This window comes from Saccopteryx bilineata, chromosome 7 (genome assembly GCF_036850765.1).
Source record: "Saccopteryx bilineata isolate mSacBil1 chromosome 7, mSacBil1_pri_phased_curated, whole genome shotgun sequence".
NCBI lineage: Eukaryota > Metazoa > Chordata > Mammalia > Chiroptera > Emballonuridae > Saccopteryx > Saccopteryx bilineata.
In genome coordinates, this window is record NC_089496.1 from 112,907,509 (window position 1) to 112,933,787 (window position 26,279).

Genomic DNA, 26,279 nt, shown 5'->3' on the forward strand with positions numbered 1-26,279 from the left:
TGATGAAGGCGACAGCCAGGATGAGTCACGGACGTCGTGCTAAGTGGAAGAAGCCAGGCACAGAAGGCTGCACACAGCATGGTTCTACTTATGAGAAAGTTTAGAAAAGGCAATCAATCTACATTGGCATATCCTTTTATTTTATCTGTAACTTTCCAAAAGTTTTCCCTTTTTTTTTTTTTTATTTCAAAAGTACAAAAAATTTTATTGGATTATTTACAGAGGAAATGACATCTCTGGAATCCATTCAGAAAAAAAAAATTGGGGGTGGGCACAGATGAAACGCAGGGGCATGATGAGTTCTTACGACAGCCCCACCCCAAACGCAGTGGCGGAAACCAGCAGCATTTCTGACCCCCTCAGTCCTGGGAGTCAGGCATCGTGGGGGCAGCTTGCTGGTGCTCCGGGCTCAGGTCTGTTCGTGAGGCTGCGTCGCCTGGCATGGACTGTGGGATCCGCATCAGAAAGGCCTCCTCTCTGTGGGGCTTCCCCCCAGGACTGCTGGGGCCTTCTTGGCTTGGCACTGACCCCCACTCACCCAAGGCGACCCACGAGCAAGGCAGAGAGGAGCTGCTGTGCCCTTCAGGAGCCGGTCTCAGAAGTCACTGCTGGTTCACAGGGAATCGCTATGCTGGCCCACAGTCCAGGGCACGGGGTGGGGTCCGCTCCACCGTTGAAGGGAGGAGTGTCAGTGAATGTGTGGGCATGTGTTTAAATTATCAGGCAGAGATTACCTGCCCTGAACCCCCAAAGCAGGAAGCTGTCAACAAAGACCTGGAGGGGAGGTTCCAGTGCCAGCCGCACCCCAGGTCCACTCCAGAGGCTGACTGACACCCCACGTGTGACTCAGCACTTGGGGCTCTCAGGTGAGCCGGGCAGCACTCTGAGCCATTGATCTTCTTCATCCCTGGGGCCACCTCACTGGTTTACTTTAATTAGCTCTTTTGAGAGCAAAGGATCGTGTTGCAAAATAACTGTTCTTGCAAAACAGGACTGGGCTCCCATTTTACAAAGTTAGAAATTAAAGGGCTGTTCTTTTCTGAGACATATGTTGAGCTGGTAGCTCATTAATCTTCGTTCTGCTCTAGGACTGTAACAACCTGGCTACTAAATCTTTAAGTCACTGAATCATGATTCTTTTATAATCCCCTAATACCAGGGCTGCACAGGAGTTCATCTTTCTTAAAGCAGTCCGAGGGAAGACGGTCCAGACGAGGCAGGGACAACGGAGACGGCTGGATCAGCCGGTTCTGATGGTGTCGGTCCAGCAGATGCCCCTCGGTGCCCGAGTAGAACCACTGAGCTGCACCCTGACTGGTGAGCAGAGACAGGAAAAGAGAAAGCCACGCGGAGGCGGGTTTATGTAACACTCGGTGCATTGATTGAGGGCGGACTAACGCGATAACCAGTCATTGGGGAAAACCCCAAAGACTCAGAAACACCCGACAAAGCAGCCAAGCCCTTCCCCCTAAGCTATTAGAGAGAAAGCTGGTTTGTGCCACAGCCTTCCAGCCTGGATTGACTCTGGGGGCCACGCACGGCCCACCCGTTACTGTCTGCTTTTCCTTAATGTGTCTGAGCCCACTTTCGGGCCAGAAGCCTGTTCTTCACATCCTCCTCTGAGGCCTGTGCCATCTGAGAGGTCCTGCTGGTTGCACCTGTCACCCTGCCCGCCAACACCTCGACCCACTCCTTCCTGATACCCAGCTGCTGACCAGGCTGGATACGCAGCCGGGCTATGGTCTCTCCTGCCCAGTGGTCCTGGGCGAAGTTCCACCACCACCATCTTCGATGCCTACACAGTCAGCTAACCTGCGGGGATGCCATACTAGTCGTACCAACTTCCCATGATGGCACAGTTACATTGCTTCTCCGCTTTCGTTACTATAGTCTTTTACTTACCATCCTCTGCAAAACATAGTCTCTAACAGCTGCTCCAGCATCTGCTGCTGGGGGTGACCCTGCTGGACCGGGAGGTCTGCACCTTTCTGAAGTCCTGGCAGGACCGGATGGCCCCCCCGAAGCCTGTGCCACGCTGTGGGTCCCCTGCCTCAGACTCCCCTGGGTCTCATTCTGTCACTGCTGTCACTGTCACCAGGGAGACACGGTGCCACTTTACGTTCGACTTTGCTTGATTGCTAGCGAGTCTCCATCTAACTACTATGGAGTCAGACTTTTCTTCCACAGAGCTCAGCCCATTGGCCACGGCAAGTCCTCAGAGTCCCCACTCCTCCCACTCAGCTCCTGTCACCTCTGACCGTCACCACCAATCATCACAACACAACCGTTACCAAGGCTACGACTGACCAGATGCTCCCAACCATCCTCTCAGCCAACAGGCTCGCACCTCAAGCCAGCGGACGTCACGGAGAAGCGTGGGCTTGGCCGGCCACACAGCGGACCACATGGTCGCTGCTGATGCCCCCCTCACCCCCACTGCTGCAGGTCCGCATCGCTGTTGTTGTCATTAAGAATCAAGGGTAACTTCCTAGACACCTGTGTGTGCAACCCATCCAACACGTCTAGACACCTGTGTGTCCAACCCACCCAACACGTAACGAGGCTCCAACGCCAGGCGCCTATGGGACTGGACAGGAGGGCCAGCGTGGGGTCCTCAGGCAAGGAGCCCTGCAGCCTCAGCACCTCTGCCCCCCGCAGGTACACAGACAGCCCCCCAAAGGCCTTGGAGAGAGATACCACACAGAAGAGAGGAGTCTGAACCCTTCATTTACATCCCAGAACTGGCTCCAGAAGGAAACGCGGATACTGAACAGACCCTGATTAGACTAGCCCACGCGAATACTCATCAAGTCACCTGGACTTTCCTATGAACGGCCTTCTCCCTCTGGGCAGGCGTGGCTGAGTAACAACACCGCCCTCCTCCAAAGGGGGGCGTTCAGCGCTGACTGGAAAACTGAATTTGAGGCCCTGGCTGGTTGGCTCCGTGGTGGAGCGTCGGCCTGGCCTGTGAATGTCTTGGATTTGATTCCTGGCCAGGGTACACAGGAGGAGGGCCCGTCTGCTTCTCCACCCTCCCCCTCCCCCTCCCCTTTTCTCTCTTTCTCTCTCTTCCCCTCTTGCAGCCTTGGCTGGATTGGTTCAACAGAGTTGGCTCGAGCACTAAGGCCTCCACCTCAGGCGCTGAAAAAATGGTTCAGTATGGAGCAATGGCCCCAGACGGGCAGAGCATCACCCCCTGGTGGGTTTGCCGGGTGGATCCCAGTCAGGGCGCAAGTGGGAGTCTCTCTGCCTCCCCTCCTCTCACTAAAAAAAAAAAAAAAGAAAAAGAAAAGAAAACTGAGTTTAAATTTCTGGTTTAAAAGAAAAAAATAGGCTGTAGTAAACAGTAGCATGGGTTTCAGGGTCTAATTTGATCTTTTAATTTAAGTTCCACCTTCAAAGTCTACCAAAGATGGTTTCTTCGTGCGACACCTATGAGGAATAAGGAACTGTTTCACACGAATAGACACAGATTTAATGAGTTCCGTGGGAACCTTGTACTTGAGAGGATTATCATATTCTACGATAGTGCTGGAGTTTCCTCGGACAAATGTTAACCCGATGTCCATGGCTGACCAAACATCTGAAGAGGGAAAACTTCTGAACTATCTCCTTTTTTTTTTTTAAAGCTGAATTGTTGAGTATGTCTGGATTTTAATGAAATATTTGTCTGCGCTCCATCACAACATCATGGACAGCTAGGACCTCCTGCAGGTTGGGTTCCCTGTAAGCACAGGGAAGGAACAGGGCCTCTGGGGGTCAGGACGGTATTGGGGAGCCCCTGCTCGGAAGGGAGGATCCAGGTTAGCAGGACCTGGAACCCAGCCTCACCTTTGTGCCCCGCCGGAATGACTATGACCTCGGCACAGACTCTGAGCGGGCCCCTGCACACCCCTGAGCGGAGGGCTGGCAGCCGCCAGGTTGTCTGTGAGAGTCCCCCAAGGACAAGCTCGGACATAAGGGAGTGAGAGAAACTTGTTGGACTGGAAACAGAACAGAGAGAGAGAGAGATGCAGTGGACACACTTCTCTGAGCTACAGGCTGGTGTGGACGGGTGGGGTGGAGAGAACCGGCCGTGGGATGACCTGATGCTGCGATTAGGAACCTGCAAAGGTTTCCCCAGACACAGTGCGGCACACTCCCTCTCAGATGAGCCCCACCCCGTCGCGGAAGCCAGTGGTGGGGTGGGTCGGTCCCACGCCCCGGAACCTGCAAGTACAGAGGTTGCTGGTTACCGACAAGGACAGGACGCGCCTTCTGCCTTGAGAGGACTGTGCTGCCCCCCACCCCACCCCTCACCTCACTTGCTCTCGTGTTTCCGTGAAGGTCATCTCCAAAGGGACTGGCTCCTTCAGGACACAGCAGAGTGTCCCAGACCATCTGCTGCCCAGGGCTCCTTGTGATGGGGGTGGGTCCCCATCTCCGTCTCCAAGGAGAGCATTCCTCCTGAGAACCACAGTCCTGGGCGCGGAGAGGACGGAAATGTGGTCAGGCGGCAGGTCTGTGGCTGTCACTCAGGATGAGGCCCCCTTGGGCGTGACACCCAACAGCCCCGGCCACCAGCTCTCCGCACGCCCTGAGCCTGGCCAATCAACACAAAATCGCCCATCGCAGTGAGTGATACAAGGATGAGTGTCCTCAGGAGGAGCCGGGGGCATCGGAGCCAGCTGTGAGGATGGAGGAAGGCCTCCTGGCTGTGGACGGCAGCGGCCAGCCCCTGCCCTGTTCACCTGGGCCCCGCGGGGCTCATCTCAGACTCTGAGCTCCAGAGCCATGAGGATAGACGCACACCGTTTTAAGCCACTGGGCCTGTGATAACTTGTCACTGTGGTGAACGGCAGCCGGCACACTGCGCTAGTCCGTCAATAAAGAGCTCCCTTTCTTCTGACATGTTTGAGTCGCCCTTATTAGCCATCAGAACATCGGGAGCTACACCAGGGGGCCCCATTGCCTGAAATCCACTAGGTTTTCCCAGCGAAAATTACGTCCCGGCTTCATCTGCAAGCACATTCCACGCTGATCGGACTTCCAAGAAGGAAGATCAATCTTTGTAAACTTCACGGCAACAGGCAGGTCCCAGTGATAAAAGTCATTTAAATGAAGTTATTTATGTGGATGCAGGAAATCAAACGGAGCTTCACGGCAGCCGTCACAGAAGCTGGAGGCGCGGGCTGCCTGGGGCACTCAGGCGCCGACCGCAGATGCCACCTGCTCTCCGCGAGGTGACAGGCTGGGCTCACTCCCACGCCTCTCCTCGCGGCCACCAGCCAAACTGAGAGCACCTGTCCCTGTCCTGGGGCTGCAGCTGCTTTCTCAGGACACAGGAATCAACATTCCTGACCTCCGTCCATTTGCTTTTTTTTTTTTTTTTCAGAGACAAAGAGTCAGAGAGAGGGACAGACAGGGACAGACAGACAGGAACAGAGAGAGACAAGAAGCATCAATCATCAGGTTTTTGTTGCGACACTTTAGTTGTTCATTGATTGCTTTCTCATATGTGCCTTGACCGTGGGGCTGCAGCAGACCGAGTGACCCCTTGCTCGAGCCAGCGACCTTGGGTCCAAGCTGGTGAACTTTGCTCAAACCAGATGAGCCCGTGCTCAAGCTGGCAATCTTGGGGTCTCGAACCTGGGTCCTCCGCATCCCAGTCCGACGCTCTATCCACTGCGCCATCGCCTGGTCAGGCTCCATCTATTTGCTTAACTCGACAGGTAGAGGAGGTTCCTTTAGACAACCCAAGAATGGGAAAAGCCCGGACAGAGCCCTCCCCGCTTCGCCCGGTCCGTCTCACCTCTGAATGTCCCCTTCCCGACTGGAAGTCGGGCTGCACAGGCCACACTCACCCAAACGTCTGCCAAGGCTCCCTTGTCCCCAGACCAGAAGGGATGGGGTGGGGTGCCACTGTGCAGCCTCAGACTTTTCCCCGTGTCGTGACGTGCTGACAGATGGGTAGGTGATGACGACACTCACAGAACCCACATGACCCTGCGTGGCCATCTCCACCGTCAGTGGGGCGCTGAACTCACAGCCACATCACTCGTTCCCACCGGGCTGGGGAGGACGTCTTCCCCGTGACCTCCAGCACGCAGTTTGCCTGCGACTCTGTCCCAGGAACTGGCAGTCACTCTCAGCCACTTCATTGAACGGCCAATCCCTTGGGTTTCTGATCATCTGAGCTCAAGTCCTTTCGCACGTCTGGACACACAGGATGGACTCCCGCGTGGCCAACAGAGGGCGGCGGCCACAGAAGAGTTCAAGGCCAACAGCGCAGCAAAGCTATCCTCGCGGCTGCTGGCTTGCATGCCTTTCCCAATTCTGTTTAAAAGGGTGACTTCAAACGGGAGGCATGGCGGGAAGCCCGCGTGGAGCCAGCAGTCCTGCAGGTACGTAAGCCTATCAGCTCAGTGTCCAGTCCTCTCCCCAGTGCCTGGCCCCTTAAATAAATAAAACAGCTCTGATCCTGAAGCAAACAGAGACTATCGATCTCCCGGAGCTGGTAGAGCAGAGAGTTTTCTCAGACGTTTTGTTGCACATCCCCTAACGGCTGGTCAGTGGGCCAAGTTGCTCTCAAATAAAAATGTCCATGGACTCGGCGTGACCTTGCGGAGTAAGCTGGACCCACTCGGGGTGGCTAATGGACAAGAGCTAAGACCATCCGGAAGGTTCTGCAAACAGATGTCCAAATAACCGGGCACCGGTGACTGCCTGGTGTGTGGCCTCCACGCAGCGTGCTCTGGGGGCAGCTTGGGGCCGAGCGCCGTCCAGGCCTCCCAGCTTTGCCCACAAACATTTAAGATGCACTGGGCACGTCCACCCCCATCTGTCTGCTAAGCTAGAAGTCTGTCCCTGCCCCTAGCTCCGTCCACTGTCAAGGAAGGGTGTCCTCTCCTTGCAGCCCTGAGCAAGAACAACGAGCTCTCAGGCCCCAACCCCATGGGGGGCAGGGAGCGAGGGGACAGGCCCCTGGACACGGACTCTCCCTGGGCGCTGTACCTCCACAGACACGCCTCGTCCTCTCACAAGTAGTTTCCTTGGGTGCCCCGAATGACTGGACAGGATCTCCCCCAGCTGTACCTGAATTCTGCCGATGGGGACACGTGTCTGTGTTTCAGCCACAGCCAGGGCCAGATAGGGAAACATGGCTGAGGGTACGATAATGAAAAACCTGGAGGAGATAACGAGAGAAATGGGGCCGTGAGGAGGGCTCCCAAAACCTCTCCCCAAAATTTCAACAAATTCAACAACTAGAGACAGAAAATCCCAGGAGCATCTGAAATACACACACACCAAACAAAGGTCTGGGATCTAACAGAACCCGGAGGAGGGACTTGATCGTTCTTAGGGCCTCTTGCTCTGCATGCAGTGGCGGGGGCAACTTCCTGCCAGCCGATACAGGGTGAAAAACACAACCCTACAGAGCAGACCTCAGAGAATACTGCGGAAGTTGGGCGGGCTAGGCTCCAGGCTTCCTAACAAGGGAGAAGCCTGTGAAGAGCAGACCCACAGAGCCCTAAGGCAAATTTAACTAGGCATACCCAGGGAACCTTAGAAAGGAGTCTGAACAGAGGTCAGCTCGCCCCCCTGCCTGCTTAAGCTGGTGGCTCTGGTTGGCAGAGCTTTCACACTCAGGGCTGTGCTCAAAAGGGCCTGGAGGAGGGACTTGGCAGCTTTGAAGACCTCCTGTTCTGCAGGCAGTGACTGGGGCATCTTCCTGCCAGCCGATACAGGTTACAAAGTGCAAAAAGCCTGAGGAGAGTGGTCCCACAGAGTGCTGTGGCATACTGGACACGCCTGGAGGCTCATAGAAAGATACCTGAGGAGCAGTCGCCTCCCAGCCCTGCCTGATTACGCTGGCGGCTCTGACTGGCAAAGCCTTACCCAGAGCCCTGCATGGAGTGGGGATAGAGTGGGGATTTGCCAGCACTTAGGGACTCTTACTCTCCAGGCAGTGGCAGGGGCAATTTCACAGCTGGGTCCCTGGCTGCTGGTTCAGGAAGGAGAGACTAGGAGAGAGGCACCAGGAAAACAAACTCTCCCATTGTCAGAGCCTGCAAACGCTAACAAGCCTTGACTACCAATGAAACTGAAGCCAAATATATGACATTGCTGTAGAGTCTCATCAACTGCAAATCCCTACCTATGCGTGCCACGGGTACAGAGCTTGGGGTACAGAGCCACCAACCAGGAAGAGGGAGAGGAAAGAAAAAGGAAGAAGATAACCTCTCAAAATCAGTAATAATCCACAAACTTTATAACTTTTCCCACTTTTTTTTCTTTCATTTTTTATCTTTATTTTTTTTCTTCCACCTTGGTCCTTTTATCCTCTGCTTGTCTTATTCTTTTCTTTTCATCTTGAACTTCATTACCCATAGGTGTTACATTTTCCATTCTTCTTTTTTCTTTCTCTTTATGAGAGTTACATTCCAAAAACCTTAACTCTCTCTTTTTTTTATCTCCCTCTCTTTTGGTTTATTCTTTCCTCTTTCACTTTTCCTCTCAATCGATCCTCACTCACAAACAAATTATTTTATTTTGGATTCAATTTTTTTCTTTGTGGCATTTTGTGTGCTTTTTACTTCGCTTTTTATCTCATTAGCATTCCCCCCAACTCCAGCTCTCCATTCTATGTAGTTTTTGTTCCACTTAATACAAGAGAATTTTTTTCTTTTTTTTCCCTTTTCTTGTTTTCTTCTTTTCTCTTGCACTATATCTCTCATTTGACCATCATTTACAAACAAATTATTTTATTCTTGACCCAAATTTTTTCCTTGTAGCATTTTGTGGGTCCCTACCTTGTTTATTGCCCCTTTGCCACTTCTCCCCAACTCAGGCCCTTTGTTCTAGGTAGTTTTTGTTCCATTTAGCACAATATAATTCTCAGTTTTTCACAGTACTTTCTCAAAAAAATAATTTTTTTAATCTTTTATTTTATTTATCAATTCTTATTAGTGTAATTAACAAAACCACCCTCAGATGCCATTAAGAAAAAAGAAATCAATTATCATGGATACAAAAGACAGAGATGTAGCACAGATAGATGAGGAAAAATCTATAGAAAAAATTTTCAATAGCCTGGAAACCTTGGAGTTAAATGACAGAGATTTTAAAATAAAAATCCTAAAAATGCTCAGAGATATACAAGAAAGCACAGAAAGGCAATTTAGGGAGCTCAAAAAACAACTCAACGAACAGAAAGAATATATCACCAAGGAAATTGAAACTATGAAAATGAACCAGAGATAAAAAAGAAAAACTCAATTCATGAACTGAAAAACAAGATAACAAGCTTAGCTAATAGAACAGGCCAGATAGAGGAGAGAATTAGTGACATCAAAGACAGGCAACTAGAGGCACTACAGAGAGAAGAGGAGAGAGACTCACGAATTTAAAAAAATGAGAAAGCCCTACAGGAGTTGTCTGACTCCATCAAAGGGAGTAATATAAGAATAATAGGTATATCAGAAGGAGAAGAGAGAGAATGGAATGGAGAACATGTTCAAACAAATAATAGACAAGAACTTCCCAAGCCTGTGGAAAGAACTAAAGCCCTGAGTTCAAAAAGCAAACAGAACACCAAGTTATCTTAACCCCAACAAACCTACTCCAAGGCATATCATAATAAAATTGGCACAAACCAATGACAAAGAAAAAATTCTCAAGGCAGCCAGGGAAAAGAAGAATACAACATGTAAAGGAAAGCCTATTAGATTATCATCAGATTTCTCAGCAGAAACTCTATAATCTAGAAGAGAGTGGACCCTAATATTTAAAGTCCTGAAAGAGAGGAACTTTCAGCAAAGAATATTATACCCATCAAAGCTATCCTTCAAATACAAAGGAGAAATAAAAACATTCACAGATACAGAAAAGATGAGAGAATTTATCAACAGAAAACTCCCACTTCAGGAAATGCTAAAGGGGGTTTTCCAACCGGATACAAAGAACAAAACAAAACAAAACCACAAGTAAAAGCTTCATCAAGAACACAATAAAACCAAATTTAAACTGTGACAACAAAAACAAAAAAGGGGAGAGGACAAAGATTAACAGTAGCAAAAGATGCCTGACCTGTGGTGGCGCAGTGGATAAAGCGTTGACCTGGAAATGCTGAGGTCGCCGGTTCGAAACTCTGGGTTTGCCTGGTCAAGGCACATATGGGAGTTGACGCTTCCAGCTCCTCCCCCCTTCTTTCTCTCTGTCTCTCTCTCCTCTCTGTCTCTCTCTCTCCCTCTCTTTCTCCCTCTCTCTCTCCTCTCTAAAAATGAATAACTAGCAAAGGACGATGGAGTGCAGAATCACTCATAAGATAGTGTACTACAATAACATGTTAGATACCCTTTCCATTACTTAATGGTAACCACCCCTGAAAAAACCACCACAGAAGCACAGGACTTGAAAAAAGAAGTAACAGAGGAAAGAAGTATGGATTACAACTAAACAAAAACAAATGATAGAAAAACCAAAGAAAAAATCCAAACAAGTCACAAAGCTATCAGAAAGCAATATAGAAAATGGCAATAGGAAACACTCAAGTGTCAATAATTACACTAAATGTAAATGGATTACACTCACCAATAAAAAGACACAGAGTAGCAGGTGGATTAAAAAGGAAAATCCAACTGTATGCTGCCTACAAGAAACACATCTAAGCAACAAGGATAAAAACAGATCCGAATGAAAGGCTGGAAAACAATACTCCAAGCAAATAACATCCAAAAAAAAGCAGGTGTAGTATTGCTCATATCTAACAATGCTGACTACAAGACAGCAAAGGTAATCAGAGACAAAAACAGTCATTTCATAATGATTAAGGGGACATTGAATTAAGAAGACATAACACTTCTTAATATATATGCACCAAACCAAGGAGCACCAAAATATATAAGACAGCTACTGACTGACCTAAAAACAAAAACCAACAAAAATACAATCATACTTGGAGACCTCAATACACCACTGATGGCTCTAGATCAATCATCCAAACAGAAAATCAATAAAGAAACAGTGGTCTTAAAGAAATAGTGGCCTTAAACGAAACACTAGAACAATTGGATATGATAGACATCTACAGGACATTTCAATCCAAAGTGCCAGAGTATACATTTTTCTCTAGTGTACATGGAACATTCTCAAGAACTTGACCATATGTTGGGCCACAAAAATAAAATCAACAAATTCAGAAAGATTGAAATTATACCAGGCATATTTTCTGATCATAAAGCCTTGAAACTAGAATTCAACTGCAAAAAAGAGGTAAACCCACAAAAATGTGGAAACTAAACAACATACTTTTAAAAAATGAATGGGTCAAAAAAGAAATAAGCACAGAGATCAAAAGATATATACAGACAAATGAAAATACAACATATCAGAATCTCTGGGATGCAGCAAAAGCAGTAATAAGAAGAAAGTTCATATCACTTCAGGCCTGTATGAACAAACAAGAGAGAGCCCAGCTAAACCACTTAACTTCACATCTTAAGGAACTAGAAAAAAAACAAAGGCAACCCAAAACCAGCAGAAGAAAAGAAATAATAAAAATCAGAGCAGAAATAAACAAAATAGAGAACAGGAAAACTATAGAAAAAGTTAATAAAACAAGGAGCTGGTTCTTTGAAAAGATCAACAAAATTGACAACCCCTTGGCAAGACTAACCAAGAGAAAGGAATCATATAAACAAAATCCAAAATGAAAGAGGAGAAATCACCACAGATATCATAGATATACAAAAAATTATTGTAGAATACTATGAAAAACTATATGCCACCAAATTTTACAATCTAGAAGAAATGGATAAATTCCTAGAACAATACAATCTTCCTAGACTGAGCCATGAATAAGCAGAAAGCCTAAAAAGACCCATAAGCAGGGAAGAAATAGAAACAACTATTAAAAACCTCCCCAAAAATAAAAGGCCCAGATGGCTATACTAGTGAATTCTATCAAACTTTCAAAGACTTGGTTCCTATTCTACTCAAAGTCTTCCAAAAAATTGAAGAAGAAGCAATACTTCTAAACACATTTTATGAGGCCAACATAACCCTCATACCGAAACCTGGCAAGGACAACACAAAAAAAGAAAACTACAGACCAATATCTCTAATGAATACAGATGCTAAAATACTAAACAAAATACTAGCAAATCCAATACAACAACATATTAAAAAAATAATTCATCATGATCAAGTGGGATTCATCCCAAAATCACAAGGATGGTTCAACATACATAAAATGATTAATGTAATAATACATTGTATCAACAAAACAAAGAACAAAAACCATATGATCTTAACAATAGATGCAGAAAAGGCATTCAATAAGATACAACACAATTTTATGTTTAAAACACTCAACAAAATGGGCATAGAAGGAAAATATCTCAACATAATAAAGGCCATTTATGATAAACCATCAGCTAAAATCATATTAAATGGCATAAAACTGAGGACTTTTCCCCTTAAATCAGGAACAAGACAGGGTTGTCCACTCTCTCCACTCTTATTCAGCATAGTGCTGGAAGTTCTAGCCAGAGCAATCAGACAAGAGAAAAATAAAAGGCATCCATATCGGAAAAGAAGAAGTAAAGGTATCACTTTTTGCAGATGATATGACCCTATACATCGAAAACCCCAAAGACTCCACAAAAAGACTACTAGAAACAATAAACCAATACAGTAAGGTTGCAGGATACATAATTAATATACAAAATCCATTGCCTTTCCATATGCCAACAATGAAACATCAGAAAACGAACTCAAAAAAATAATACCCTTCCTGGTTGCAACAACAACAAAAAAATACCTAGGAATAAATATAACAAAGAATGTAAAGGACCTATATAATGAAAACTACAAAGCATTGTTAAGGGAAATTGAAAAAGATACAATGAAATGGAAAAATATTCCTTGTTCTTGGATAGGAAGAAAAAATATAGTCAAAATAACTATATTATCCAAAGTGATATACAAATTCAATGTAATTCCCATCAAAATTCCAATGGCATTTTTTAAAGAAATGGAACAAAAAATCATCAGATTTATATGGAACTATAAAATCCCTGAATAGCCAAAGCAATCCTAAGGAAAAAGAACGAAGCTGGGGGCATTACAATACCTGACTTCAAATTATATATTATAGAGCCACGACAATCAAAACAGCATGGTATTGGCAGAAAAATAGACACTCAGACCAATGGAACAGAATAGAAAGACCAGAAATAAAACCACATATATATGGTCAAATAATTTTCGATAAAGGGGCCAACAACACACAATGGAGAAAAGAAAGCCTCTTCAACAAATGGTGCTGGGAAAACTGGAAAGCCACATGTAAAACAATGAAACTCGACTACAGTTTGTCCCCTTGTACTAAAATTAATTCAAAATGGATCAAAGACCTAAATATAAGACCTGAAACAATAAAGTACATAGAAGAAGACATAGGTTCTAAACTCATGGACCTTGGTTATAAAGAGCATTTTATGAATTTGACTCCAAAGGCAAGGGAAGTGAAGGCAAAGATAAATGAATGGGACCACATCAGACTAAGAAGTTTTTGCTCAGCAAGAGAAACTGACAACAAAACAGACAGCCAACTAAATGGGAGATGATATTTTCAAACAACAGCTCAGATAAGGGCCTAATATCCAAAATATACAAAGAACTCATAAAACTCAACAACAAACAAACAATCCAATAAAAAAATGGGAAGAGGACATGAACAGTCACTTTTCCCAGGAAGAAATACAAATGGCCAACAGATATATGAAAAGATGCTCATCTTCATTAGTTATTAGAGAAATGCAAATCAAAACTACAATGAGATACCACCTCACACCTGTTAGATTAGGTATTATCAACAAGACAGGTAATAGCGAGTGTTGGAGAGGCTGTGGAGAAAAAGGAACCCTCATTCACTGTTGGTGGGAATGTAAAGTAGTACAACTATTATGGAAGAAAGTATGATTGCTCCTCAAAAAACTGAAAATAGAACTACCATATGACCCAGCAATCCCTCTACTGGGAATATACCCCCAAAACTCAAAAAACACTGGTACATAAAGACACATGTAGCCCCATGTTCATTGCAGCATTGTTCACAGGGGCCAAGACATGGAAACAACCCAAAAGCCCTTCAACAGATGACTGGATAAAGAAGATGTGGCACATATACACTATGGAATCCTACTTAGCCATAAGAAATGATGACATTGGATCATTTACAACAAAATGGATGGATCTTGATAACATTATATTGAATGAAATAAGTAAATCAGAAAAAACTAAGAACTATATGATTCCATACATAGATGGGACATAAAAATGAGACTCAGAGACATGAACAAGAGTGTGGTGGTTACGGGGGTGGGGTGGGGTAGAGGGGAGGGGGTGGGGAGGGGGCAAGGAAGGAGAGAGAGGGGTGGGGTGGAGGGGAGGGGCACAAAGAAGACTAGATAGAAGGTGCCAGAAGACAATCTGACTTTGGGTGGTGGGTATGCAACATAATTAAATGTCAAAATAACCTGGAGATATTTCTCTGAACATATGTACCCTGATTTATTAATGTCACCCCATTAAAATTAATTTTAAAAAATAATAAATAAATAAATAAATGAAGAATATAAAATCATAAAAAAAAAGAAAGAAAAACCCAAAACTGTCCCAATCTACTTATTGCCTTTCACACACGACCTACATGGGGCTGTTGGGAGTCACTCTGGCCACACGGCTGACCCTGGCACAGCAGCTGCGGGCATGCGGGCAGCAGCTGGGAACTTGTAGCCGCCGTCCCAGGTGTGCCTTGAATATCACGTGGTCTATTTTCCCACCTTAAATTCAATGGGACTCTAGGTGACCCCACCAGGTCAGTGAGAGTCAATCTGTCATTATCAGTCATTGTCCTGCATATGAAGTCATGGTGGGCAATGCAGTCCTCCTCCCCGGTGGGTTCCACAAAGGTGCCTGCTGTCAGCGTGTTAATGGCCTGGGAAGCTGGTGGCTATGGCCATGTGAGGCCAGCTAGACTAGACCCAGGCTGTCCGTGGGGGTCCCAGCCTCCAGGCCAGCATCCCCACCCTTGCCTTCTCCCAGGTGCTGAAGGTTTCAGGTGTCTGGGAAGCAGGTGAGTGGCTTCAGACCAGGGGACCATGATGTCAGCCACTCTGGAGAGCGGTTTGGCAGTTCTATACAAAGTGAAACACACACGCCCCCACACAACCCACAGGTGCACAGGTAGTGTGTCTGCAGGGACCCTGCCCGTTAGGGAGCCTGTAACCTCTGGCCGCATTGGGATTGTTCAGGCAAACTGGGCCATGCACCTGCTGACAGCCAGCTGTGAACTCATGGTAGCAAAAAAAGCCAGCCCAACCTGACGACACAGCAGCAGACACACAGGACACAGCAGTGACCTCCGTGCATGGAGCACTGTGCAGCCAGAGATTCGAGTAACAGGCACGAGTCTCGGACACCAGATTCACATGCGAGCAGAAAGAGCAGGTTGTAGGATGACGTGTGGAATACATCAACTGTCATAGAAGCTTCAGACACACAAATATAAGTCTATAGACTGTCCATGGATACATAGCATTGTGAAAAGCATTTTTAGGAGGACACAAGGTTGACACGCAGCACCCCGAGAATACCGGCGACCTCTGTGGGGAGAAGGAGGACGGGGCCGGTGCGTCACATTTCCATTCTGAAGTTGAGTCGTGGTTGTAGGGGTCAGTGTGTGTGAGCAGGGTCCTGGGAGCTGAGACCCAGACAGCCAGGGGCCCGCAGGACTGCACTGGAGGGTGAGGGGCTCCATCAGCTGGCACTCTCTGGGGGGGGGGACAATGAGTGAGCGCCCTCCCTCCACCTGCCGCCAGCTTCCCAGTGTGACCACTTGACGGAGCCACTCACAAAGCAGAAACCAGCTTCTTGTGCCCGGCTGAGCATCATGGAGGCCAAGATGAAGCGTGGGCTCCCCACCGCAGCCGACGCACTCCACGTCAGAGTGAGGGGACGGGTGCTCCTCCCACTCGGGGGCCTCAGAGCCACCCCCGTTGTCATGTTGCGGGGAAGGGTCCTCCCTGCCCCCTGAGGCTGCAGGAGGCCCTTGTGAGGGTGAATTTAAATGAGGAGAGGGGCCACCCTGCAAGTCAGCTGAGCGATCTCTTTCCTGGGCCCTCCAGCCCTGCCCACCACAGCCACACCTGTCCCCACGAGCAAGTCAGCAGGGCTCCTGCCCCTGATGCCCAGGCCCCTGAGGCACCGCGGCACCCTGACCTCTCCACCCCATGGATTTCACCTGGAGCACAAGTGGCTCAGACCTTTCCTGAAGATTGAAGTGCTTGCCTTTGAGAAGCTTGAATTATGCATGATTTGGGAATGACCATGTTTCCAACATAAATATTGATTTGATTCTTTTAGAACAAGTAAAATGCAGGCAAGTGGTACCAGGAAAGGTCAGTTGTGGTGCGGACAATCCCAGGACACAGATACACCCCGCACTGGAAGGACCTGTCCAGACGTCATTCACAAACACCCCGTTTCATTCATGACTCCAGCTTCGCGCCCTCGAGGATGGCAGGACCCCGGCCTTGGTTCTTGTGAGACTTCTCCCGGCAGAGCGGAGACAACCACCAAAGGTGCAGATGGGACTGGATGAGCTCACGACTGGGGGACGGTCCCTCCGGGACAACAGGACCCCCTGCCCCGCCCCTGGTGCCCCCCACTGCTCCTCTGACACACCAGACACATTGCTGACTCTACACCAGCTCGCCCTCTGCCTGGCCTCCCTCCCCTGACCTCAGGGCCCCAACTCCCTGCACAGCCACCTCTGTCACTCTGTCACCCCTTGTCACCCCCAGCTTCATCCAGGCCTATCTGACACATCCACAGACACCATCATCAGATGGAGGCGGTGGAGGAGGGAAAGCTCAGGCAGCGGTCCCCACTCATGGAGCTCGAAAATCCAGTGCACTAGCTGGCCTTGTCCTCACATCTGAGCCCTGGGCTCCAGGACCTATCGGCTGCCCAGGGCCCCTCTCAGGTGAGGAACGGGGCCGGGGCAGAGACAGACAGGGGTGCTAACTGGAGCTCACACAGGACCGAGTGGGGCCACAGGAGCGGACACCCAGCCTTGGGTCAGTGATGGCATCAAACTCAGGCTGCCTTGACTCGGGAGCACCAACCCTGAGGGCCGGGAGTCCACTCTGCAAGCATTTCATTCAAATCTGCAGCACGCAGACCGCTGGAAGCCAGCGCCGTATGAGCAAGTCCAGCGTGTGTCCCTGCTCCCTGGTCACCGCGCCCCTCGCTGGCACGCCCAGGGATGGCAGTCACGGAGATGTGCACCTCCATGCATGACAGAGGGTTCTCCGTGCCCTCTGATGGCAGAGTGCCCTGAGGCAGGGACGCCACAGCCCACCCACGGTCTCAGGCTGCCACTGGCGGAGGAGGCTGGCACTCGAGGCCACATGTCCCCAGCCCCTGGGGTTCTGACCTGGACCCAGGCTGCACTGGAGAGCCCGGCTTCCCTGTGGGCTCCTTCCTCCTGGTCACCCTGCTTCCCTCGGAATAGAAGGCAGACAGACCCCAAAGCTCTGTGGATGCACCCCAGTGAGTCAGGGCCTGGCCGGCCATTGAGTCACCACAGAGGTCCTTAGAAAATCCACTCTGGTATTCTTTTAGCTGTTTTAGAGATTTTTTTTATTATTTAAATACAGTAAAATTCACTCTATTGGTGTACAATTCTCTAAGCTTTGACAAATGTATAATTCATGTAACCAACCCTCCAGGATACAAAGCTGTTCCATCACCCCCAAAACCACTCCTCCTGTGCCTTTGAGGCCAACCCTTTTGTTCATCCTGCCCCTGCAGCCTGACGCCTGTCCTTGTCCCTGTAGTGTTGCCTTCTCTAGGACACCAGGTAGCTGGGGTCCCTAGCAGTTCATGTGTTTCTATGGCAGAGGAGGGTTCCATGGTCTGAACGGACCACAGTGTGTTCAGTAGACATAGAGTTTCCGTAAGCATTCACACAGAGGTATCCGTGTTAACACCGGTTTTTGTTCCCCTCGGGATTGAGATCATGGGGTCATAAGGGACGTGAGCTTCCCTGTGTAAGAACCCTCCTGGCTGGGTTCTGAGTCACCTGTCCCACCAGCGTCCCTCCCAGCAACACGAGATGTTCCAGCTGCTCCAGGTCCTCGCCGGCATGTGCTACTGTCCCTTGTTTGTTTTTTAGTCATTCCAGGAAACGGGGAGTCATGTTCCAACATGGCTTCCACTTGGACCCCCCCACCCAATGACTGACGGTGTCGACCGCTTGTCCTGGGCTCGTCTGCCGTCCGTATATTCACTTTGGGGCAGTGTCTGTTCAAGGTTCTCGTCCGTTTCTTCAGTTGGGATATTGATTTTTTCTCATTGCTGAGGCTGAAGGTTGTCTCCATATGCTGTGTCCAATCCCTCAGACGACTGTGTAGTTTGCATTCTGTCTTTTCGTGTCTTGGCCATCTGTTTTCAGGAGCAGAATCTTTAAAGTTCATGAAACTCCGTTTATTAAGTTTTTAACGGATGACGCGCTGTTAGTGCCACATCCCAGAATGTTGGGGACCACATAAATAAACAGGGTATGTTTGCAATCTGGACAGAGGTTCTGGGCCCAACCCCCACCTCACCTGCCCAGTTAACAAAGAGCTACACCTGATTCTCGCTTGTCCCACCCATGTTCTCCGGAAGAGGCTGGAAGCTAGTTTCTTATTAGTGTAAAGTTAGATTGAATGGTGTGGTGGGGGTTGTCTTTGAGTTGTCCTGGAAACTTCATTGAATTGCTGATGGACCATGTTTTTTTCATGAATAAAGGCGGATGCACTTTGGGGGGCAGTTACCTTACAGCTCAGGAACAGTCAAGACTGTTCGCCGTGGCATCCTCCTGAACCCGTCTGTATGTATGTATCTTCAAGTCTCTCTCTATCATTTATTCAATTTCATACCTTTTCCTGTTTGAGACCCCATAATAGACTCGTCACGGCTGGACCGCGACACCAGAACTCTCTCCTCACCCAGGACGACGGGAACTCTCCCCTGCGTCCCTCCGGGAGCTCCAGAGCTCAGGCTCTGTCCGTGTCCAGGTCTAGGATGCGTTCTGGTTCATCTTCAGTTCTGGTGCAAAGACTGAGTTGAGGGGTCTTTACTTTTTCGCATCCGGATACCTGATTGTTCCGCAACACTCACAGAGAATGCTCTCCTTTCTCTGCTGAATAGCCTTTGCACTCAGAGGGACTGTTACAACCAAATGCCACACTGCAGGGAAATGTGTTTGGCACGTGGGAATACTCCGAGTAAGTGCCTGGCAAGCAGCAGTGTTAAAAATCCCACCTTCTCTGTGTTCCGGAAGTTTGCATGATAGAAGGGACGCGTCTCGTCTCACAACAGCTCTGTGAACATCGTGTGCTCCGTGAGATGAGGAGGAAGGCCATCTTCCATGTAGTCCTGGGACTGCCCATGAGGACGCCTGTGTGGACAGGGAGGTGAGGTACCATCCCTGCTGGGCACCTGGGTGCAGAGAGCGGTTCTGAAAGCCTTCCTATGGGGCCAGTAAGGATAGGCAAGATCATCCCTGCTTCCCTCCAACCACACACACACACACACACACACACACACACACACACACACACACGGCGCTATGTAAGCATGAGACCATATTGTTAGTACCCAGATGGCCATACTTAAACATTTTTTACTTGGAAAATTTGTATTAATAATTGATTGGCTGATTGCTTTGCGCTCTGCCTACTCGGGGCATTATTTGCTTTGTGAATAGTACAATTGATTTTGTAAACAGAGCACATGTAAACGGAAGTTGACAACAGTGATGGTTTATTTGATGTTATCCTTTAAAATTACATTTATCAAGCCTATATCTTGGGCATTTGTAATCGCTACAGCCAAACAAAGCCATCAAGAGGCAGGGCCAGCCTTCCAGCAGGCTTTTAACCCCCGTTCCTCCTGGGGGAGGAGGGATGAACTCAAAGGATCATCCACCAGAGGCAACATCTCCCCACAAGTCCCCCCAAACTGCCCCTGGGCGGCGGAGGGCCTCCCAGTTCATCCTTCAGCCCCGCGAAGCAGCAGGAGGTCAGAGCCCCATTCCAAAGAAAGCTGAGTGTCCAACAGGCCGACCGCCCTAAGGGACGGCACCCTTTCTCAAGCACTGAGTCAAAGAACACCTTTCACAAACACGTGTGGGCACCCTAGATGCAGCCCAACGTGAGGATATTAAAATGCAAGGGGTCAGGGAGACGACATCCGGGAATTACAGTTCCCAATCCTCACCCACCGCACGTCGAAGCCCCTCACCGGTGCCCACAGGCCCCCTGGGCACTGGTAAGCGCAGCCTGCAGGAAATGACCACCTGCCCGGTCGGCATTCACGCCCGAGCCAGGCGCCGTCCCAGGAGGCTGTGCAGGGGGCCTGTCCACCAGGCCACCCGGATTCAAACAAGACTCAGTCACTTGCTAAACTCCACCATTTGGCAAAACCAAGGAGACGGTGCCCGCGGGGTGGCAGAGACGGTTAACGAGGCCATGCCGGTCAGCCGCGCAGTCTGCTGTCAGGGGCAGAAGCAGCCTCGCACCCTTTGGATGTTTTCATCTTCGTTAACCTGCCCGGTGGCCCAAATCAACCCCAGTGGTTTAGATTTAATGATCTACATTTTTAGCAGAAACACATATTTCAGAGAAACAGGCATAATGACTCCACTTAGTCTTTGCAAGAAATCAAAACCTAATTTAGGAGAAAACAATTACATGCATAATATCATGACCCCAAGATGGAATCATTTTGCTCGCGTGAAGAACCAGAAGAGCTGAACAGCTGAAGAGCCGCAGAGCACCCCTGGAAACACAGCGTTCCCTCTGGCAAGGTCAGCGGGGACAAGGGGGATGCGCCTTCTGTGTCTGGAGACATGGGGGCTGTCACCGCGGCTCCTGGGGGCCACTGCACTGGTCCAGACAACAGCTGCTGAGGACCCAAAGGACAGCTGGTTCACAGTCTCTATGGCAAGGCCGAGGGCCTGACACAGCCAGGATGGCTGTGAGGACGGAGGGTAAAGGTGAGAATTTCCACCGTCCGAGTTCAGGATGCACTGCAGGTGGACAGCATTCCAGACGGGGGGGTGTCGGCATCAGGATGGACCCGCAGGTCCATGGAACAGAACAGACTCCAGAAACAGACCCCCTCCTCCCCCGTGTGTGTGAACAACTGGTTTTCAACAAAGGCACCAAAGTCACTTAGTGACAACAATAAATAAAAAACAGTGTTTGCAACAGAGGATGCTGGGTGAACTGGACAACTGTGTACAGAGAAATGAACCTTGCCCCTTCTCACACAGCATATAGAAAAATTAACTCAGTGACTTACAGACTCACATGCACACCATGAAACTTCTAGAAAACATAGGAAAGAATTCTTGCGATCCCGGATTGGCCTGGTAAAGGTAATTTCCTGGTAAAGACATATAAGCACAAACCATTTAAGAACTGATAAATTCACCTCACCGGTGGAGGTGCAGTGGATAGAGTGTCGACCTGGGACGCTGAGGTCCCAGGGTCAAAACCCTGAGGTCACCAGCTTGAGCGGGGGGTCGCTGACTTGAGCACTGAATCATCAACATGCTGCCTTGAAGCCCAATGTCACTGGCTTGAGCAAGGGGTCACTGGCTCCGCTGGAGCCCCCTGGCCAGGCCACATTTGAGAAAGCAATCAATGAACAACTAAAGTGCTGCAACTATGAGTTGATGCTTCTCATCTCTCTCCCTTCCTGTCTCTCTCTCTCTCTCTCTCTCACTCTCACTAAAAATTGATAAATCAAACTTTATCTAAATTTTAAAATTGCTCTTTGCAATACTGTTCAGAAAAAAAAACACACCACGAAACATTTGTAAGATACTTATGATAAAGTATTTGTATCTTAAATACATAAAGAATCTTTATAACTCAATCTTAAGAAGACAAACCATCGATTTTTCTTTAAAGTGGACAAAACTTTTGAACAGATAACTGACAAAAGGGAGATACTGGTGGCAAATAAGCACATGACAGAGGCTCAGCTTCCCTCATCAGCAGGGAAAGGAAATTAAAACCACAATAAGCGACCACTTCCGAGTGGGTCTCTGTTCGTGGGCATCATTTTACAACATCATTTGGAAACAGTGGTTTGCTGATTTGTGCAGACCTGCCACGTGTGGACACATTTCATAGTCCCCTATCGAAAAATCACATTTGTTCGAATCAACCCTGATTCTACTAGAAAAGTCTCCCCCCCCCCAACACCGAGGGGCCACCTACTCAAGACTCCTGTCTTTCTCCTGGAATGGAGGGCTCACCAGGCCCACCTTTGCCAGCAAGGCAGCTGGGAGGGTTGTGTCCCTGCCTATCCACAGGCTCTGCCCCAGGCCCAGGTCTGGCAGTGACCTGGACTCACAATTTAACCCACAGACAGGGTGTTCTCCTCCTCCTCCTCAGTTGTGCCAGCACCACAGGCCTCCAGGGGAGCCCTGATGCACAGCAGCTCAGGATAGCCCTGGGTCCCTCCCCAGATCAGGGAGCTGTATGCATGGGGCTCCAGGTGAGGGGCTGGGAAGTGGCCATGTGCCTCAGAGACCCGTGGGAGGGTGTGGGGGCATGGGGCATGGCTGAGACCGAGGAAGTGGGAAGTGGCAAGCCAAGTCTGAACCCAAAGAGCCCGCCTAGGGCAGTGCACCTGCACCCGGGCACAGTGAACAGGCCAGCCCTCTGGCTCACTCAGCCTGCCCCGTTAGAGTCCCGGGGTGGGGGCCTCTGATCCACATTCTCCAGAGCGGAGGGAGAACAGTCCAGGCTGATCAGAAACATGCTGTCCCACAGCAGCACCCACACGAGGCCCACAGCCCGGTGTCAGCCAGCCCAGAGCCACCTGTGGGCCCCACCCTGCATCAGCTGGTCTCCGGAGTGCCCTGTCACCAGCTCTGCCCACCCTCGAGGCCTCCCAGGCAGCCTGCCTAGTGGTGACTCAGATCCCCTAATGAGAGACCGGCCGTGCGGGGAGCTGCCTGCTGCAGGCACAGGCGGCTGCTGAGCGAGAATTCACAGTGACACAGTGACACTGGTAATTGAGCCTCCAGGGACCACGGCTCTGCATCCTGTCCTCCGGGGGGTGACTCCTCTCCGGTTAGACGTGCAGGAGGCGGCCCCATCGTGAAGCCAAGTACCACATCTCTCGCCGCCACCAATCACGCAGAAGAAGTCATCAGCCACACGCAGGGTGGCACTCAGCCGTCAGCATGGCCCTCCCAAAGTGGCAGCCGTGATATGGCACCTGGGCTCCCTGCCTCGCTCCAGAGGCAGGCCCCTCTGAGGGAGGAATGTGACATCCCAGGGAAGTTGTCAGGCTGGTTTATAGCCAGGTGGGGGGCCTTGGAGACAGAGGGAACAGGAGACCACAGTGCATGTGTGAGGCTGATCCAAAGAAAACACTAACGGCTCTGAGGACCCAGCTCTCTGGAGACCATCACCGCCAGGTCCCAGCTGGCTTGTGGGTAGCACACGCATGTGAGACAGGACTGAAGGGCACTGCACAGGCGTGGAAATCCAAACTGACTCTGGTGCTACAGCTCACACAGGGCGGGGCAGAGCTCGCAGCCTGAACCAAATTGGTCTACTGCCTACGGAACCACACAAACCAAAACCAACATTCCCCAGAAGATTGTACCAGGACTCAACAGATGCCACTCGCAACATGACCCAGATGTTGGAATTATCGAAGGCTTGTCCAGACAACGAATACATCCATCCTCCACGAAGTAAAAATGAATTCCTACTTAAGAACAGGAAGATGTGGACAATAAGAAAATGTCAACAGAGAAAGAGAAGCTATAGAATAGAATCAAATGAAGATTTTAGAACTTAGAAACTTAAATAAAGCATTCTCTGAAGGGACTCATCTCAGAGTGGAGATGACTGAAGAAACTGAGGCTGAACTAGAAGACAGAGGAGTAGAAATTATTCAGTCTGAACAACAGAGAGAGAAAAGAAACTTCCTTATCCTGATAAAGAGCACTGATCATAAATAAATAAATAAATAAATAAATAAATAAATAAATATTAATAAAACAAAAGAAAACCTGTGAATAGCATCTCAGTGGTGAGAGAGTTCATGCTTTCGCTGTAATACTAAAAGCAAGGCAAAGAAGGATGTCTCTTTCTTTTGCCATTTCTCTTCAACCTTTCCCTGTATCACAGCCAATGCACTAAGACAAGAAAAATAAAAGGCATATAGATTAGAAAGGAAAATATAAAACTGTCCCTATGAACATGTAACTTGATTGTCTATTCAGAAAATCCCAAATAATCTACCAAAACATAAAAAAAAAAAATGGCCTGACCAGGCAGTGGCACAATGGATAAAGCATCAAACTGGGATGTGGAGGACCCAGGTTCGAGACTCCAAGGTCTCCAGCTTGAGCACGGGCTCATCTGGTTTGAGTAAAAGCTCACCAGCTTGGGCCCAAGGTCGCTGGCTTGAGCAAGGGATTACTCAGTCTGCTGAAGGCCCACAGTCAAGGCACTTATGAGAAAGCAATCAATGAACAACTAAGTGCTGCAATGAAGAATTGATGTTTCTCATCTCTCTCCCTTCCTGTCTGTATGTCCCTATCTGTCCCTCTCTCTGACTCTAATAAGAAAATGGCATAGAACCAATACATGAGTTATAAAGCTTCTCTCAGAATGTAAATAAGGTTAACATACAGAAATCAACTATTTTTCTAAATAGCAATGCATGATTAAAAAGAAATTTCTTAAAGTAATGCCATTTAATATAACTCCAAAGAAATGAAATCTGTAAGCATAAATCTAATAAAATAAGTGAAAAATCTATAGGCTGAATACTACAAAATGCTGGTGAATAGAACCAAGGAAGTCATAGTAAATGGAAAGACATACCATGTACATGGATTAGAATGGTCAATTTAATTATAATGTCAATTCTACCAAAAATGATTTATAAATTCAGTAACAATCCCAAATTCACAGCTGGATTTTTTTATAGACATGAAGATGCTTATTTTTAAGTTTATATGGAAAAACAAAGGAATCACAATAGACAAATTATATTTTTAAGAACAAGGTTGGCAGACTCATATTGCTGGATTTTTACTTATTCTAAATTTGTAATGATTAAGGTAATATAGTATTGGTGAAAGGATAGACACATCAATCAATTGAGAAAAATCAAAAGTTCAGAAATATACCCAGGCAAATATGGTCAACTAATCTTTGACTAAAATGCAAAGGTAATTCAAAGGAGACATTGTTTCTGGAACAAATGGACAGCCATACTCAAAAAAAAAATGGACCTCAATTTATATTTTACACATTATACAAAAATGAAGTTAAAATAGATCATAAGCTCTCATGCAATATGAAAAACTGTAATCCTTTTAAAATAATATAAGAGAAAACCTAACTCTTTGGGTTAGGCAAAGAGTTCTTGAATGGGACACCATGATCTATATCAGGCGTCCCCAAACTTTTTACACAGGGGGCCAGTTCACTGTCCCTCAGACCGTTGGAGGGCCCAACTATAAAATAACTATGAACAAATCCTTATGCACACTGCACATATCTTATTTTAAAGTAAAAAAATAAAACGGGAACAAATACAATATTTAAAATAAAGAACAAGTAAATTTAAATCAACAAACTGACCAGTATTTCAATGGGAACTATGCTCCTCTCACTGACCACGAATGAAAGAGGTGCCCCTTCCAGAAGTGCGGCGGGGGCCGGATAAATGGCCTCAGGGGGCCGCATGCGGCCTGCAGGCCGTAGTTTGGGGACCCCTGATCTATATGAAAAAGTTGATATATTGGACTTGATCAAAATGAAGACTATCTCCTTTTTAAAAGATACTTTTAAAGAAACAAAAAGACAAGTCACAGACTGGAAGGAAATATTTCAAACCACATAGCTGGTAAAGGAATTATGCCCAGAATATGCGAATGACTAAGTCATAAGAAATCTAACAACCCAGTTTTCTTCATGGCAAAGCAGTTGAACGTACACTTTGTCTAAGAAGACACATGGATGGCTAATAAGCACGTGGGATACGATTGAGCTGCTCCTCTCAGTGGACACTGTTCTCCCAGGACCTCCCGGGCAGCCATGAGGTCTGCAGGTGCCTGCCCGGCATGCCTCTCTGTCCCCTGGGCTCCTGCTGCTGCCCCTGCACATCTGCACATCAGTGCTGCATGCAGAGCT